This window comes from Procambarus clarkii, chromosome 15 (assembly GCF_040958095.1).
Source record: "Procambarus clarkii isolate CNS0578487 chromosome 15, FALCON_Pclarkii_2.0, whole genome shotgun sequence".
In the NCBI taxonomy this organism is placed as follows: domain Eukaryota; kingdom Metazoa; phylum Arthropoda; class Malacostraca; order Decapoda; family Cambaridae; genus Procambarus; species Procambarus clarkii.
The window spans coordinates 11333014-11353474 of NC_091164.1; the positions used below are offsets into that span (position 1 = coordinate 11333014).

At 40.3% G+C, this 20461-nt stretch overlaps 1 long non-coding RNA gene across 1 annotated transcript in view; it reads right to left on the reverse strand.

Annotated features, from left to right (window-relative positions):
* LOC138364899 (uncharacterized) overlaps window positions 1-2413 on the reverse strand; it is a 52547-nt gene extending 50134 nt beyond the window's left edge. The window contains exon 1 of the long non-coding RNA XR_011228617.1: window positions 2176-2413. This is a non-coding gene — a long non-coding RNA (uncharacterized lncRNA). The remainder of the gene's footprint in view (window positions 1-2175) is intronic.
* Window positions 2414-20461: the final 18048 nt, after the last annotated feature.

Consider the following 20461-nt stretch of genomic DNA (forward strand, 5'->3'; position numbering starts at 1 on the left):
AAGTGCCTCTGCATAATAAAATATAACTGATATCGCGATAATGTTATTTCCATGTGCATGTTCTTGAGAAAATTAGTTGGAGCAAATGCGTAGGATTCGAACCAGCGCTTGAGAGTAAGTGTTGCTGGTCTAAATCAGTCACATAGCTCTATCTGATTATCTCCGTAAATCTGATATTCTAATGTATGTTTAAAAAAAAAAATTTGGAGTGTTTGGCACAAGGACTCGCAACAGTAAAAGGGTTCATAAGGCCCTGCACAACATCTTGGTAACCAACCAGCCAACAAGAATGCTTCAGTTCTTGATATACTTCAGGATTACATTACATTACAGGACTACATTAAGCTATGTATATACTCGTATGTGGAGTACACTTTTGTGTGCATGTCCCCGATTTATTTTGTATAGAAATATTGCCAGGATAATTTTTTTCAGCATATAAAAATTAATAGTGTGATAATTTTAATGAATTTGATGATTCTCTGGAATTAGTGGGCTAATTTTGATGCACAACTGATTACTTGAGATTAAATTGTCATGTATTTTAATTTGTCGGTTAAAGATCATATTTAAGAATGTGAACGTCAACCTCCTGAAAGTTGGTTCCCAAATTCTAATTAATAATAATCTTTTGTCAAACATGAGCAAAATTTCTTCCATATTTTTGTATTTTTTTCCCCAAAACTTTTAACTTTACTGAAAGACATTGTAATACATTGGAATTTTGATTTTACTTTAGAGCATAATTACAGATCCACATACAAATTTATAGGCTACATTTGGTATACATTTTTACACCTATACAATGTGATAAACGTACCTTCATAGCAGCCGAGAAGGGGGGATGGCGCTGATTAAGCAACTGTTAAAATAACGCTCAACTCTGTTATAACAAACGTGTATACAAAATTTACTTAGCATGCGTCTTGGCAGGAACTTCAAGTACGTAATACAGGCTTTAATATTAGACGTCGGTGTATTTATAAAATTGCCAACCACAAGTCCGAACACAATCCTAGTATTAAGACAAGACCGAAACTCGATTAACTATAATTTATCCAATATTGGCACAAAATACTTGGGAATGAAAAGTAGCACGAATACTGGAAGATCTTTCCATCGCAAAAAAATTGTAATGGGAATTGCCTAATATCAGCGTTCCCGTTTCGAAACCAAATCATGTCATACAATTTTACAGGTTCATTAAAGAAATCTGGAGGAAAAAACTTCAGATAGGCCATATATTAACACCACTTAACAACCTTATGAGCGTCATTAAGACCACAACAGCAGCTTAATGATCGACCAAGTATAATTTAGTCCTCAACATAGTCCAGGAATACAAATAAACTGGGTACGCCTGTCGATGTATATCTTTTCTATCCACTGACTTATTTCATACAAAACATTTAAGGCAGCAAGTCTTTTTATATTGTATTTTCTTAAATAAAGATAAAAAAAAGTCTTATGAGAGGGTTGGCGACCGTCAGTAAGTGTTAAAATGTTCAAAGGCTTTGAGTCAGTCTGCAGCCGCAGCGTCTAGCCTAGTGCTACTCCCACCGGTTCTCTTCATTTAGAACATTAATTTTGGATAATTATTAAACGATAATCCAGTATGACTACACTGCCATACTAATTTAATATTCGTATACAGCGGTGTACAAAGTACACCGATGGCAATGTTACAATGAGACACACTTTTAAGTGAATTTTATTCTATATGTTTTGCCAATATAATTGACTTGAAAGAAAAAGTTATTGAACTGTACAAAACTTTGGTGCGCCTTTACTTTAATTATTGTATTTAAGCATGGAAACCTCACCATCAGAAGGGTATATATGCGTTAGAAAATTCAATACCAGGCGACACAAATCATCCCAGAACTTAGGACTCTTGTGCCAGGAACGGTGGAGGGCCACAGGAGTAACACTGCAAACTATACATGACGCAGCTTATCTCGTCGAAACTTGTAAGATCCTGAACCATTTGGAGGATATTGATCCAGACCTGATCAAGCGCTCGGGAAAACAAATGGCAATGTTGATTCATCTTGACATGAATGTTGATGCAATGTTAGTTCATCTGACATGACAATGTTGATTCAGCTTTGATGAAGTTGAAACATGAACATTAATAACTTTGGTATCAATTTAACAAAAAAAATTTTTACTTACTATTTTTAAACGGAGTTCAATGGAATTCTTCTTGGCTACTGAACAAAATTATCATTAACTTTGCTGTACAATTCTGTCTGGCTTGCTCTGAAGATCTTGCAATAATTCTGTATATTTGACAGTCCTTTATATCCGTAAATGCACTTTTATCACTTGAAAACGGAAGACAATTCCCAACAACTAACTCAATGTGGCCACTGGGACCGTGTTTTCAGTGTGAGAGGTAATAAACCTAAACAAATGCGTGCGGCGCCCCACCGCTCTCAAAGACAACTGAGTTTCATGTGTTGACATGACCCAGCTGGTCATATCATCTTTCAAAACAAATTCCAAAAGATGTGAGAAAAGTCTATTACAATATTTATTTTATTATTCCAGATTTACAATATCATCATTCAAGTTCTACGATAATGAATCTAATAGTCTAGTAAAGTTTGAAACTGGAAAAAAATGGTTAGATAATTATTATTTACGGATATGAATTCGATAGACTTTAATGAATTGGTAATGGTGGTGCTTGCTGCCGGTCCCTCCCAACTCGGAGAATAACAAATACTATTTGGGGACATATTCCATGATTCCAGCATCAGAATGTTTTCCACAATATATTAGATTAATCTAAATCTTATTTACATGATTTTGGAGGAAGGGGGATGGGGGGGAGAGGGTAACAAGTTAACTTATTTTCATCCTACGTCTGGCAATGTAATTTTATTTTGCAATAGAGCTGATGAAGTTACTCCAAATAGAATATTCCACATTTGAGGGACAAATTTTCAATTCCATATAATTGAGCAATGCTTACCTTGCATCTTAGGAGTACATGCCACTGCAGCGCGCGCGCGCACACACACACACACCTTCGGAAATAGGGCTGATGATCTGAAGAACAAGTTGACTACGACCGTTATATAAGGTTACTATCTGGACAGTTTCAAGCAGAAGATGCATACACAGAGGAAAACCCTGCTTCTCGGTATATAAACAGAATTTACTGTGCACATAGTTCAGGACTACAGAATACTTACAATGTTTGGTTAGTAAATTATTGCGGTGGTCTTAATAACTCTCCCGTGGTTGATGGATTAATACAAAACCAAACCAGGTTTCAAGTGTAGATTGGGCAAGTGGGAGAAAAGTAGCCTTCTGTGGATCATTAGATCTACAAACCAACTACTAACCACTTATTTTGATAAAAAGGGAATAATCGGACAACAGAAGTAATCTTACATCGCATCAGGCTTGGATATCCACGTGAATGGGAAATAGAATTGCAGGTTCCAGAAGATGGGAGGATATGTCAACACTGAAGAAATGCCCGACAGACCACTGGAACATCATCTAACACAGTGTAGAGTTACAAACCAAATAAGATTTGAAGTGAGATTTAACAGAGCAGAAGAAGTTGTTAAACATATTGAACATAATCTTACTCAAACGAACATACTAGTCATAAATACTCATATACCACCTAAGAAAGACAGAAGCGAAAGCCTAGTAACACTTAGTGGGCTAGCCAGAGGCTTAGGGCCCATGCAGGAATATTCCTACAAAAAAAAAAAAAAATACAGATTTGTATATTTTATTCACTTCCAGCAATGACGCGGAATGTACATTACAAATAAAACCTTCCATCTGTGGTATCTGTACCTCGTCATATGGGTATAATTGGCATTGAAATAGCAGACAAATTATGTTTTAAAAATACATTGAAAGCTTAAAATATTCTAAGCAGAGTAAAATGTCTACCAATAACTTTTCATTCTTTATTACCAATTTTTATTCTCAGTGATTTTGAGGCCCGCACAGTGGCCAATAAATAAAATCTACCCTTGGTGTACCATACCAATCATCTCAAACATTCTACCTGTTATCTATTACAAAATGAAATAGTAATTATATAAAAAAGCATCAAGCAAAATGAGAAAGAAAGTAGTTCTAGCTAGGCTATGCTTCGGCCTTGCATACACAAGCCTAATAAAAGAGAAACAGCTTATTACAAGAATATTTTAATAATTAAACATGTAATAATAAATAGGAAACTAAATCTGAAGCCTAAGAAACACTACTTTTTTCATGTGAAAATACTTTAGACACTCCTGAACAAATCATAGCTTTTATACTCCTTCGACTTCAAAAAATAACTTGTCATTGACCTTTTCATTCACAAAAAACCTTGTGGCACTGACCTCACAAGATGTACATCTTTTCACATTAACATGGCAAAACTCCCATTCGCAGCCTATTTACAATTACTCAGTATACTGATAATACTAGAATCGGGTGGTACCCTGCTTGATTCTTCCATTCAATGTAGTCACCTTGCAGATGTACCTATCAGTTAGAATATTCTCTTGAGGTTTGACCAATACATCAGGTCTAGAACCATCTGAGGAAACTATATTTTGATCTTATTAATAAATTTTAATTCATCATGTTATTACGGAAAATTATTCCACTGTTCATATTATTAATTTACTCATTTAAAAATTCTTAATTTTTTTATATTAGACTCTAAATAGTACATATTGGCATGAGAACTCAGATAACGTGACATACGAGGTCCACAAGCTTCCAGAATAGGACTTTAGAACAGAACTCTTAAACCATGGGTGACAAACTAAAATCACTTTGCAGTTTACATTCGTCACCAAATCATTAATAAACAATTTTATATAACACTTTAACTGCTATAATCACCAGAGAGGTCATCTGGTGTGTCAAGACATTAAAACCAGCATGATTCCAATAGTTAGATAAGTATACAAAATTAATACTAAAATTACATAAATTCCCGTCTGATATGATGCCACCACTAGACTAGGCTAATATCAGAAAGACATATATATATATATATATATATATATATATATATATATATATATATATATATATATATATATATATATATATATATATATATAATAATTTCGTGTCAGTTATATATTCATTTAGGATAACAGTTGAATAAATAATTAACCATTAGAATAAATAAAGACGTAAATTCACAATGACAATAATTAATTCCTAATAATGTTCAATTGGCAACGGTTTAGTACAGGGGCGGCGAGCCTTCGCCAGGAGGCGCCTCAGACTGCCCTTAGAGCTGTCAGTGAGCGGCCGTCTTGTAACTCGTTATCACCCTCCTGACAACGTTTAAGGAGCTACAATTGGTCGAATATTAACTACCAGCTCCGGTTATACGGTTCAAGATATCGCCGGACGGTGGGGAACTCGTACGATCGTGAGTGGACCGTGAAAACCCTGTACGCCGGTGTTCCTTGGGGCAGGTTAACTGGCCGCCATCTTTTCGCCATTGAAGAAAATATATGTGCGGGGTCCAGTATTAACTTGTCTTGTTAAGCTACCACCCAAGACGCACACCGGACAATCAATTCCATTGTGTTCACGTAGATTAAGCACATTTTACAATTAGTATGATGTGATTCTCATACAATCAGTAAACGCTCCTTGAAGAGCATGACCGTCCACAGATGTGAACAACAAATCATATGGTAATTATCAGGTAAATAATGTTGTGTTTAATATTCGATCGTAATTCTGTACGTAATTAATTTTGTCGTAGAATCAGTGACAATAATTATCTACGAGTAAATAATTTAGAATAAGTTTTTTTTATGAAATATTCCTAATTACAGCGACAAGGGTCACAATCAAGTTAATTAAGAGTCGAGAGATTAATCCTTACGCTACAGGACCCCCTTGACGTCGCCATTGCACCCAAGGTAAGTGCAGTTATCGTTTATATTTAAATCATTATTCGTTCTAGAGATTAATTCGTCTCTCGTCCTGGGATGCTGTACTCCGACGACTTCTTGGCCAAAGGAATGTTCCATTGTTATATACTTTTCTCTTTTGCGTTGAATTATATATTGGGGAAATATAAAACGGTGTATGTAGTAGGCAAGTTGTACATGTTGTTATTGTTTTAAGATTCGCTACTTGGAACAAAAGTTCCAAGTAGCACGGGCTGTGGTGAACCCGTAGTTTACTTACCTGGCACAGGAGCGGGGCTGTAACTCGTGAAGTTGTAGAAGATTTGGTCGTTTATATAAATTACGAACCATTTGAGATTGAGAGGACAGGTTGCTCTACATGTGAGCGGGTGTGGTGAACTCTAGGAATGTGTACCGCTAATTAACCATATAATTAGGTGGTACTCTCGATGGTGGATAATTGTGTAGCCGATTATTTGCGCGAAGGAATAATCTCCTACGGGAGGTCGCGGTGGGGTATAGGGTACATTAAGCAGCGGTGAGGGGTACAGTTGTTCACGCTGTGACTTTGTAGCCTACATCACTCGTCCATCTCTGGACTTACGCTAACCATTATGAAATGGTAGGTGGGGTAGTATTGGTTCTGTTACAGGCTAGGATAGGTTGCTGTGGCCAAGTTACTGGGCTCAAGTTCCTACATTGTCTAGTCAACCCGTCCTCTTAAAAAGAACGTCACTTTTGGCCCGTATGCGCGATATGGCTAAATTTGGACGTAATTTGAAATGAAATCGACTCACAAAAGTGACGTTCTGTTCCGTTTTCTGTTTGAGTCGTCCTGCCTACGCGCAGAGGCTATAAGAGGACACTTTAAATTAACGTTTTTCATAACGTTTTGAAACTTTATAAGAATTTCCTGCCCACCTAACCTATCAGAGGACCCTTAACTTACTGTTGTTGAAAAAAAAAAATCCAAATTTGGTCATACCCTAGTTCTAGTCTAGGGTCTATAGTGTACTCTAGACCACTAGACCAACCTGTCCTCTTAAAAAGAACGTCGCTTTTGGCCGTTTGCCCGTATGGCCGAATTTGGACGTAATTTGAAAATGAAAAAAAAATGAAAACAAATTTGGATTTTTTTTTTTCAACAACAGTAAGTTAAGGGTCCTCTGATAGGTTAGGTGGGCAGGAAATTCTTATAAAGTTTCAAAACGTTATGAAAAACGTTAATTTAAAGTGTCCTCTTATAGCCTCTGCGCGTAGGCAGGACGACTCAAACAGAAAACGGAACAGAACGTCACTTTTGTGAGTCGATTTCATTTCAAATTACGTCCAAATTTAGCCATATCGCGCATACGGGCCAAAAGTGACGTTCTTTTTAAGAGGACGGGTTGGAGTAAGAGGGCAAGGGGCCAGATACACGAAGGTACTTACGAATGTTTTTCCTTCTTAGGGCCTTCGTGGCGGCTACGTCGGTATTCAGATAGGCACACTTAGGAGGAAAACCTTCGTAAATTTGGTCCGTCAGCTAAAAGTGCTATCGACCACTCGTAGATTTACGTAAACTGGATATAACTCAATTTTTCTCTACTACACAACACGAAGGATCGATTTTATTTAAACAAAAGATTATTAGTTGGCGAATCTCGTGAAGAGAGGAGTCCTTCGTGTTATATATGCATTCTCTGCTTGAAACTTGTAGTAAATGTCTTTTATGATATTAGAATTAGTTTTTATAATAGCAAGATATTATACCAGTAGTTATTAAGTAAATAAACACTGGTGAACATGAAATATGAGAGAAGGTGGCTGGTGGGAGCATTTACTATCAATAAATGCCCCACTGCACAAATGATGTTAGGTAAGATGGGTAAAAACTTCAAAAACTTCTCTCATTGAATATTTAAACCTATAATTATGACTGTATGGACTATTATGACCTGTTAAAAAAGAGAGAGGGAAGTAGGGGTTCAAGACCTCTTCCTGTTACACAATTTAGCTGTGTAACAATAAGTAATTTATTTATTTATTTATATATATACAAGAAGGTACATTGGGTTTGTGAGGATACATAGCATGGTGTTTACATTCTTGTAAAGCCACTAATACGCGCAGCGTTTCGGGCAGGTCCTTAACCTAACAAATAATTTTAAGTAGGTAAATTCTAACAAAATTTATAAAATGATAACAGGTACATTGCAAATAAAAATGAGATGAGAGAGATTATATTAGTAGGTATATTAAAGCACATCAGTAGCTCCGATTGATTGCATTGAAGCTTGATTTGTAATTTAACTAAAATTAATAGGCACAATACAGCATTTTGATAGCACATATAAGAAGACAGCAATGATCACAATGGTAAAGTTGTTTGGATTAGGTACATAAAAATTGGGGGATTGGTAGCACTAGATACAGTGCAATTTTAAAGCACAAGGTAGGAAACTATGAAGATGAAATTAGGCCCTTTTTGGTTTTGTTTTTCAATGAGGCAAATATAGAATATAGTCAAATATAGGAAGGCACATGTAGGAAATATAGGAATAAAAATGAGGCAAATATAGGATTTTGAATAAAGCACAAGGCAGGAAACTATGAAGATGAAATTAGGTACTTTTTGATTTTGTTTTTGAATGAGGCAAATATTGGACAGCTTTTCAACTCGTTAGGGAGTGAGTTCCATAGACTAGGTCCCTTTATTTGCATAGTGTTTACACAGATTAAGTTTGACTCTGGGGATATCAAAGCTGTAAAAATATTGATGCAGTTAATTAAATATAAATATAATGAAATAAATATTACTGGTTTATTTTTATTATAGCTTTTTGTACTGTACAGTGTATGCAAAGAAGTGAACAAATTAAGACATACTGCACAATTTAATGAATGATTCAAAAGAAATATGACTATTACATAACAACATGAGATATTGGTGATCCATAGTTAACATGATTTAATAAGGATAATACTGATAATAATACAAGGTATAATTTAACATCTTTATTACTGATTTTTTTTTATTAAGAAACTTAGGTATACACAGCAATGTGCTGCTAACCTATTCTATATGGAAGATTACACAGTGTAGATAAAAAAAACTAGCTATAAGTTCATCTAATACTCCCATCTCACAGGATGGTTAGGCATACATGGAATCAAGAGAGAAAATACCAGCCTCAATACAAAAAACAAATCAACTATGACTAAACAACAACTTCACGATTTTCACAAGAGGTAAGCACTGATTCATGGAAACATTATATAATAATTACTCTTACCAGTTTCTACAAGACTTCTCTCAAACAATGTATTTTTTAACATGCTTAGGTATGCACAACAATGTGCTGCTTTCCTATTCTGTATGAAGGACCACACAGTGTAGATCAAAAACCAGCTACAAGCTCATCCAACTTCCCCACCTCACAGGACGGCCAGTCATACATGGAATCAGGAGAGAACAAAATATGTAAGGCTGATCTATTAGCCCCCACTGGCAAAATCTGGGTCTGCACAAAAATATCTTCCAATATTCCTGTGTATGAAGTAATTACAGAACTCGAAGTACCTCATACCATTTGGTATACTAGTCACTGATAACAGGGCAATCACAGATATAGTGTTGGAGAGTGTCCTCTCAAGTAGGACTGAAAACAGATTTTTTTTCTACCCAGATGGTTATAAACCCACTGGAACCGCCTTCCCACTGAGCCGTAAATGCCAAAATCCAGCTAGAAAATATCATTAGGACAATTGGCGGGACTTAACAAGCCCCCGGTTTTTTGTCCTCGTCGAGGCCATTAGATAGTTAGTGGCTCTTGGGTAAATTTAGGTAAATATATACGTAAATAAATACCATCGCTTCTCAAATCTTGGGAGCGACAAAGGAAGCCATACACTATGTCTTAGAATTACGTAGTTAAACAAAAAATGTAACATTTGTTTACTACAATGACGGTGCTGACTGTAAAAGTTGAAAAAAAACAGTTTTACTTCGAAATGTACAAATTTTATAAGAAAATTCGACGTAAATAAGCAGCAAGTGGTCCCGGATAAGCTTCGATATGCAAGCGTCATGATTGGCTACAGCTGTAAGATGAAAAATGTTACCTTCTCTCTGATTGGCCAAACTAAAAGCCTAGTGACATCTAGCGAGACCTAAGTGAACTACTTAGAAATCTTCGAAAGTTTACTTCTCTGAATCTCCCTTTGGCGCGTTCTTAGCCGGCACTTAGGAACCTTCGTAGCAAACCTACTTACGAAGAAATACATGGAACTTCGTGAATTTAGGTCAAGAACGGCGAAGGTCCATCGCACCTGATAGAACGGGGATGCCAGATCACTCCTAAAACACACATACTACCAAAAATTCTTGCCTGGGACAGTCTACTCATAAAATAGTGTTCCACGACATGCATACGTCAAGGACCTAACTGTACCAGCTTGTCCTGGTCTTATTAGTCCCGACTATCATCTAGATTCTAGAGAGCATTAATCGGTCTGTCAACATTTACAATCCTAGTTGTATAGTCATGAACCCATTCAAATACAAATTGATTGTATACATTCCAGTCGTTTATTTTTTAAATTGACTGATGAATATGAACTTGGTGAAAAGTAAAGTACTTAACGATGTCGATAAATAACAGCTAGTAACATTATATATCATCTGAACACATTGATTGGGACATGTGATTTGGACTGATATACGGTGAATGACATCTGCTGCACAGTGAATAACATCTTCAAAGTGAATGTCATCTGCTACACGGTGAATGACTCGTATGGAATGTTATGTTCTGTTTTAATTCGTTGCAATTATTGAAAATGTGCAGCCTAGCATTAATGTGTTGTATAATGTAATGTCAGATGTTTCTCATTGACCTGGGTGCTGTGTTAAGGATCAGGGCATCATTGACCTGGGTGCTGTGTTAAGGATCAGGGCATCATTGACCTGGGTGCTGTGTTGAGGATCAGGGCATCATTGACCTGGGTGCTGTGTTGAGGATCAGGGCATCATTGACCTGGGTGCTGTGTTGAGGATCAGGGCATCATTGACCTGGGTGCTGTGTTAAGGATCAGGGCATCATTGACCTGGGTGCTGTGTTAAGGATCAGGGCATCATTGACCTGGGTGCTGTGTTGAGGATCAGGGCATCATTGACCTGGGTGCTGTGTTGAGGATCAGGGCATCATTGACCTGGGTGCTGTGTTGAGGATCAGGGCATCATTGACCTGGGTGCTGTGTTGAGGATCAGGGCATCATTGACCCGGGTGCTGTGTTAAGGATCAGGGCATCATTGACCCGGGTGCTGTGTTAAGGATCAGGGCATCATTGACCCGGGTGCTGTGTTAAGGATCAGGGCATCATTGACCTGGGTGCTGTGTTAAGGATCAGGGCATCATTGACCTGGGTGCTGTGTTAAGGATCAGGGCATCATTGACCTGGGTGCTGTGTTAAGGATCAGGGCATCATTGACCTGGGTGCTGTGTTGAGGATCAGGTCATCACTCAGAAAGGCAGCCCGTCCTCCTAAGGTTTTCCAATGTCAAGAAAACGGTCCATGTAAAGTGTCATCTAACTTACCAGAGGACCCAAAACAGAAAACGGGACAGTACATCACTTTCGCCAGCCGCTTCCATTTTCTAGTACGACAAAATGTGGCCTTATGTGACGCATACGATCGAAAAGCGACATTTTTTGCAGGAGGATAGGTTGGGAAAGGCGCGGAAGACCGGGGGATGGCCTGGGGAAGGGCGAGGTTGTCCTGGGGTAAGGAAGGGAAGGGGGGTGGGGCAGTGACGGAGTTAGGGCAGGGGAGAGTGGGCAGTCAGGGTAAGGAAGAATCAGAGGCTAACAAGTTAACAAATTGCATCATTGTTTTATGTAAACAGGTGATCTTGGCTCCAGAGAGCCAGGTGTTGCCTCTCACCGGCCAGACACAACAACCTGCTTAACCTGCGCTTCATTACCAACCTGTCCTCACACTTAGCGTCAAAATTGCGGTGCACTGTCGCCCACACTGTCACACAGTTACTGTCCTGTAGTGAAATTCAAACCGCCGCAAAAATGACGTTCCTTACTATGAAAAGTAACGGCTCATAAATACCTACGTTTTCTGTGCATCGGAGTGGATAGGCGGCTAGGTGGGTTCCTTGGATAGGCTAGGTGGGTTCCTTGGGGTCGTACGTGTCTGGTTAGGTTAGGTTAGGACGTTGGATTTTTAACGGAGTGGCAAAACAAGAGAACCGTGCGCGTCATCAGGGTACATTCACCATTACAAAGACAGTCCAGATTTAGCCACGATCACTCCCAATTGACTTACACAAAACGCATAAATTAATCCTATATTCCGGTCAGAGCAGTATGCGTCCTGAATAATAATTACCATGTGTGAGGACCAGCGGTTTTTTTTTTTTTATTATTATTTTCTACCACAGACGTGGCCAGACATTTACAATACTAACCAGCATATATACATTTTCTTCTGTCCTCCATGGACAGGGTGAGAGATCTGTTTAACATATAGTTCAGGAATTTATTGAATAATCAACCGCAGAAGGTGATTGTAGTGCTTTTAAAATGCTAGGCTAACCTACAGACATATATACATAGATACGCATATTTACGTCTGCCTTACATTTAAAGTGTTTGATATGTCTTTTACATAATGTTATTAATGTGCATTTACAAAGGTGAAATGTAATTCTGATCAGCTTCCACATATACTTTATACACATACACACACATATACATGTATATACATATATATACATTTATATACATATATATGTATATAAACACACACATGCACATACATTTGTCTCACCTACTTTGGCAAGGTGAGATAGCTGATAGAGAAACTAGTGTGTAACTAGCACTTAACCACTGAAGGTGACTAAGATGCTTTTACAAACTCGGGTTATATAGTTACATCACATACATACATTGTATAATTGATACATTATATGGTCAATCTTGGGTACAAGTCCAATATATCATCAAGTGTTCCAGTACTTATATAGTAATTACAGAGTTAAACATGCTTCAGCCCAGGAGGGCGAAAACCAGTCAGTATGGGACATTCTACAATATAATGTTCAAGAGAGTGCATGTTTTCCTCTTTCGCAAAGTTGACACATTGTGTACTCGACATTTGGGGTTTGAGAAAGCTGCCAGATACGTCTATATCCCAGGCGTATTCTAGCCACTATAACATCACATTGCCGAGTTCTTGTTCTATTAGTCCCATATGTGAATGTCTCCTCACGATATCTATCATAATATTTAATGCTACAATTTTCAGGTCTTTGTGAATTTGTTAAGTCGGCGAGGTATTCCTTAAGATATTTGTTTAAGTATTCTCTTTGTCACTGCTAATGAAATCGCCAGCCTCTTCCAATTTTCTGGTACGACAATTTTTAACCTTATATAACGCATTTGGTCGAAATGCGACGTTCCTTGTCGGAGGACAGGTTGGTCTAATACAGTTCCTCCCGACACGCTTGCTTTCATATTGACTGTCTTAGCTTGTGCTATCTCTCCCACTAGTATATTGTGTGTCCACTATCCTTATGTTAAAAAAGTTGTTTCTATCATCCCTTTGACTCATGCTTGACTTTGCCTCAAGCTTCCATCCGTGTCCTCATGTTCTAACACATGGAACATTTCTATATCAACATTATTAATAACCTTTTGAATCATAATATGTCATTGTCATGTCTGCTTGATGCCGACTCTTCATGTACATTGAGATAAATTTCTCTCAAGTCTCTCATAGTGCTACATAGTCTCCACGACTTGGCGCCTTCTTTTGATAATTACTTACTTAGTCTCATACTTTAGTCCTCAAGGTCTGGCACGAGTCTCGTTGGATGTCTCTAAATCTTTTCTTATTTGAGTAAATCTTCGGAGCGGGGCGGCGGCATCGAACTAGCGTCCCGGTTCACCCCAGACACATCTACCCCTAGTTCGATCCCACCGACCTGCCCCGTAAATTTGCTCCTAGATAACACACATAAATCACAATAGCGTGATGCATCAAATGAACAAATCAACAAGGGCCTTGATGAGGATTCGATTAAGGCAGCGCCTGGGATGCTCCAGGACGCAGGTTCGAATCCTCGTCACGGCCCTTGTGGATTTGCTCCTAGATATGTCGCGTTGTCGTGATTTCATTGAGCAGTTTTCTTATTTAATTTTACGCAAGACTCCAGAATTAGCTTTTTATAAGATCATACGAATAAGAGGTAACTGCAGAAGTTCGCGTAACCCGTTCTCTCACTTAGTACGTCGCATTTTTAACGTAATCGACCAATCCGTTAATATATACAACCTAATAATAAGCATTAAAGCGTCTTAATATTGACGTTTTCTATGCATCGGTCTCGATGGGCTAGTTGGTTACTTGGTTCGTAAGTTTCTGGCAAAATAACAACTTTTTCACGGTACGTCAGAAACTAGAGAATGGGTCTACCTAAGCGAAGCCTCATTCCTCCGCACCACACTACATTTACACCACCACACTACAGGTACACCACCACCACACTACAGGTACACCACCACCACACTACAGGTACACCACCACCACACTACAGGTACACCACCACCACACTACAGGTACACCACCACCACACTACAGGTACACCACCACCACCACACTACAGGTACACCACCACCACACTACAGGTACACCACCACCACACTACAGGTACACCACCACACTACAGGTACACCACCACCACACTACAGGTACACCACCACCACACTACAGGTACACCACCACCACACTACAGGTACACCACCACCACACTACAGGTACACCACACACTACAGGTACACCACCACACACTACAGGTACACCACCACACACTACAGGTACACCACCACACACTACAGGTACACCACCACCACACTACAGGTACACCACCACCACACTACAGGTACACCACCACCACACTACAGGTACACCATCACCACACTACAGGTACACCACCACACACTACAGGTACACCACCACACACTGCAGGTACACCACCACCACACTACAGGTACACCACCACCACACTACAGGTACACCACCACACTACAGGTACACCACCACCACACTACAGGTACACCACCACCACACTACAGGTACACCACCACCACACTACAGGTACACCACCACACACTACAGGTACACCACCACCACACTACAGGTACACCACCACAACACTACAGGTACACCACCACAACACTACAGGTACACCACCACCACACTACAGGTACACCACCACACACTACAGGTACACCACCACCACACTACAGGTACACCACCACCACACTACAGGTACACCACCACCACACTACAGGTACACCACCACCACACTACAGGTACACCACCACCACACTACAGGTACACCACCACACACTACAGGTACACCACCACACACTACAGGTACACCACCACACTACAGGTACACCACCACCACACTACAGGTACACCACCACACACTACAGGTACACCACCACACACTACAGGTACACCACGACACACTACAGGTACACCACCACACACTACAGGTACACCACCACACACTACAGGTACACCACCACCACACTACAGGTACACCACCACAACACTACAGGTACACCACCACCACACTACAGGTACACCACCACACTACAGGTACACCACCACCACACTACGTCGTGTGTTTGGTGGGACGTTGTAGCAACGTCGTAGTTAGCCTTGGTGGGACGTTGTAGCAACGTCGTAGTTAGCCTTGGTGGGACGTTGTAGCAACGTCGTAGTTAGCCTTGGTGGGACGTTGTAGCAACGTCGTAGTTAGCCTTGGTGGGACGTTGTAGCAACGTCGTAGTTAGCCTTGGTGGGACGTTGTAGCAACGTCGTAGTTAGCCTTGGTGGGACGTTGTAGCAACGTCGTTGTTAGCCTTGATGGGACGTTGTAGCAACGTCGTAGTTAGCCTTGGTGGGACGTTGTAGCAACGTCGTAGTTAGCCTTGGTGGGACGTTGTAGCAACGTCGTAGTTAGCCTTGGTGGGACGTTGTAGCAACGTCGTAGTTAGCCTTGGTGGGACGTTGTAGCAACGTCGTAGTTTCGTCTTGTGTTTGGTGGGAAGGGCCCCCTATATCCTAGCAAACACTCTATGTAAACATGACGTCATTTTACTGTGTTTACATTGCTACGGCGTTCAAACAACGTCGTACTGTGTGTGTGTGTATGTGTGTGTGTGTGTGTGTGTGTGTGTGTGTGTGTGTGTGTGTGTGTGTGTGTGTGTGTGTGTGTGTGCGCGCGTGTGTGTGCGCGTGTGTGTGTGTGTGTGTGTGTGTGTGTGTGTGTGTGTGTGTGTGTGTGTGTGTGTGTGTGTGTGTGTGTGTGTGCGCGTGTGTGTGTGTGTGTGTGTGTGTGTGTGTGTGTGCGTGTGCGTGTGTGTGTGTGTGTGTGTGTGTGAGTGTGTGTGTGTGTGTGTGTGTGTGTGTGTGTGTGTGCTGGATATAGTACTGGACCCTTGTTGTTCTTCACTTGTGACGTGGCGTTTTGTGGTTTTTTCTCATCGTGGCCATTTTTATCCAGTTAGAAGGGTACTCTTCTGTCCAGTTTAGACTCTTGGTTATACCTGGTTTATTATCAAGGCTGTATAGCAGTCTTTGTACACCCTGTCACACTATAGGTACACTACAGGTACACCACAACACACCACAAGAGGTACACCACAACACACCACAAGAGGTACACCACAACACACCACAAGAGGTACACCACAACACACCACAAGAGGTACACCACAACACACCACAAGAGGTACACCACAACACACCACAACAGGTACACCACAATACAACACAGACCAGTCAGTATTCATGACAGCGACCAGAAACAGGTCCAAGGTTAACGTCCCCAGCGTCCCCATAATGATGATCCTTGGCCCAGTACGTGTCCGCTCAGTCATAATACCCTGTATGTATGTATTGGACCTGGCCAACTAGGACGCTGGCCGCTGGTGAAGCCATGAACCGGGATTGCTGTTATTTTCTTTAGAGAAGCAATGCATTCTGTAGCGCTAGGCAAAGTTATTAACCAAAATGTATATGTATATCTGTCCATGATTGGAGGTCCGACGCTCCGGGTTAGTCTCGCTCAATTCACACATGAAACAGGGAGGGGGGTATGTGAAGGTAATAGACCAGTTTGGGTGAGTCCCAGTGCCACAATTTAAGACATGTCAACATCTAACTACCCCCCCTCCTCCCCCACTTCCAATCTTGCTTCGATTTTCCTTCCGTCAAGTCTGAAATAATGCTTGTTTTCCCGTAGAGTTGTTTATCAACTTCAGTGTCCAGTTGCAAACCCTGTGAGCAGGAACTACGACACGATCTCCTGCACTACATCACTGAATGCCCAGTTATTAGACCTTTCAGACCAGTTGGCATGAGGTACCTGGAGCTTTGCAATTTATTCATTCTCATGTTCTTGAAGATATCCTCACAGTGTACCCAAAATTTGCCAGTGCAGGCTACTAAACATATGGCCCTGTATGACTAACATCCTGCGAGATGGGGACTTGTATTATCACTGCTACCTTATTCACTCTTGTGTTGATGATATCCTCATAATGCACCCGGAGTCTGCCAGTGCAGACTGCCTATCACATGTCTCTGTATGACTAACCATCCTGCGTGATGGGGATTTTTTAGCATCACATAGTTAGCTTTTTTTGACACACTGTACTCCACTTCATATAGTCTAGGGTAGCTGCACTATCTTAGATGTACCTAATGTATTAATAAAAAAAATGAAATATTTAATTTTCTGAGAGGGGATGGAGAGGGGGAGGGAAGGAGTAGGGGGGGAAGGGAGAGAGGGGGGTGGGGGTGGAGGGGGAAGGAGTGAGGGGAAAGGGAGAGGGGAAGGGGTGGAGGAGGAAGGAGTGGAGGAGGGAAGGGAAAGAAAGGTGGAGAAGGTGAAAGAAGAGGGGGAGAGGGGAAGGAGCGGTGGGGGTGGGGGAGGGAAGAGATCAGAGAGGGGAGGATTGGAATGGAAGGCAGGGAAGGAGAGGGAGGGAAGGGCGAGAGAGAGAGGAAGGAGAGGAGATGGGGCCGAGAAAGGTGGAGAGGGAGAGGGGTAATGTTGGGGAGATAGCGGGGAGGGGGGGAATAGGTAAGAGAGAGAGGGGGGTAGATGGGTTAAAAAGGAAATCACACACACACACCTCGTCAACCAGGCTGTGATTTATAAGTTACGGCGTCTAATAGCCTGGTTGACCAGACCACCAACCAGTAGCCCTGAGCAGAGACGGGGGCCATGGGGACATTGATCCCTGAAACCAAACAAGGGAAAACACACACGAATGTACTTTGAAACCCTGCTGTATTACTCTGCTGTGTACAACCTGTTGTACTCTCAACTAATAGGTCGCGTTGTAACTAGCGTTACAAAGGCAACCTACTGTGAAAATTAACGGCTTACAAAAATATCTACGTTTTCTATGGATCGGAAACATATTTGTTAGATAGGTTGCTTGGGTTCGTACGTTTCTCTTCAGGTTGAATTTTGTTTAGAGAGAGGCTATCCAAGTTGCCACTCGCAGACTTGCTGGAGTCTCAGCGTTAGTGTCCAAGATTACTTTGTTTTTGTTCAGAAACTTGACAGTTTTATCTAAATAGTCGTAAAAACGACAAATTTATTGCATTCTTTAATGTTTGTGTTCAGGTTATTTATGAGTTCTGTGATTTTCACCATGAAAGCTAGATCTCTAACCCATTCATTATACTCCATTTCATACTTATTATGCTTTCCTTTCTGTTCCATAAATTTGTTCATTTCACCACGTATTTCATTAAAGTGCTCCAGTACAGCTCTTTGACTTAGCCATCAAACATCAGTGTGATATAGCATTTCCCCAGGGACCAAATTTTCTCCCAAAAAAAGCTGTTGAATTCTCCGTGGTTAATGTTTTATACACACAGGACGTTTCTTAGGAATAATGCAATGGAAATGTGAAACTCGTGGTTGGCGTTCACAGCTAATTTTCTTTACTTTCCTACCCACCATTTGCGATGCTCCACCTGTAGCCAGCCTCGCAGATCTTGTCCAGTAAACGCCTAGTTTGTCCAGAGCCAAACAAAACTATCACCTCTTTAGATTGTTCCTTTTATTAGTAGAAATTCCACAAGCTAAAGCAATTACCTGCTTTATTTCATCAATGGCACGTATAAATATTGCAAGTTGTATTGTGTCAGTTACATCTGTGCTGACATATCAATGCCAATACAAGATGGTGTAATACATCTTTATTTTCTCCTCGAGTTGACTGTTAAAACTCATCCTAATGGTCTACCTAGGATAACAATAATTGATATCCACTGAACTGACAGTCCCCAAAATCATATTCTATGGGACCTGTATGAACCTCCCATAGAACAGACACCACAGCCAAAATCGGGGTAAATTTCCAATACAATTGAAAGTGTTAACTGTGTGCTCAAGGTGCAGTGGAAGCAGAGAGGCCCGCGGGCCGTATAGAGACGGGTGCGCCCCACCTGTCTAACCTGTTTTAGTTTTTCTCCCTAGAGCTTGAATTCCAACAATTTTTGTTTATATCAGAATCGTCCAAGTAGTTGTATTTTTTTTATCCTATATCCAGTTAATGCACTGTCCTATATGCCTCTTTCCAACAAAAGAATCTTTAGAATATAAAAAGTTAAGTATTCAGATAATTCTGCAGATAATTCAGAAAACTGCACTTTCTTTTGGATCAGTTCATTTCTAACAGTACGTGAGAAAATCCTTTAAGAAAATTTCTTATAACACTCTACTTCGTATGAAATAAGGCTAATGAAACCACATCAGTATTTTCTCCAGAGAAAAAAAAAAAAGATTTATTTTGACAGTATCAACAGCCCTTGAGAGCAAATGCTGGAATGTTTTTATAATCTTTAAATAACACTTAAAGAGATGAAGACAGGGAACACCCAGATATTACCAGACACCGGCGGAGGACTAGTGGAGGGCATCAACCTCAAGATATAGCAAAACCTCTGCTGTGAGGTTGCCTGCAGCGACGTTTTCCCGCCACTAAAACCTCTGCGCGCGGTATTATTAGGCTGCCTGCAGCAGCGTTCTCCCGCCACCACCCGATAGACCAGAGAGAGCGAGTTGGATGCGCTTTTCCGCGTTCACATTTTTCCGGGTCCTTTCATCGAAGAGCGCCTTTAAACGCTCAAGTTCAGAGGTCAAGTTCATTTTTTTTTTGCTTTCAGTCTTTTTGTAGATGTATATAAAGTGGTTTGGTGTTGGGCCTATCAATGTCTGGAGGGTTATTTTAAGGCGACCTCAATAGCTTACTGGCCAGCCAGCGAGTATACTGTAGTTCTGGACATAATTCAGAGCTCAAGTACACTCAATGTATATACACCGAAAATCGAGGTACATTTCTCGGTGTATATATATTCCTGATGATGTATATATATTGTTTGCAGCAAGTTTACATAAGGCAAAAATATAAAAGAGTAAATCAAATATATACTAGGTATTAAGAAATGTTAGTCAC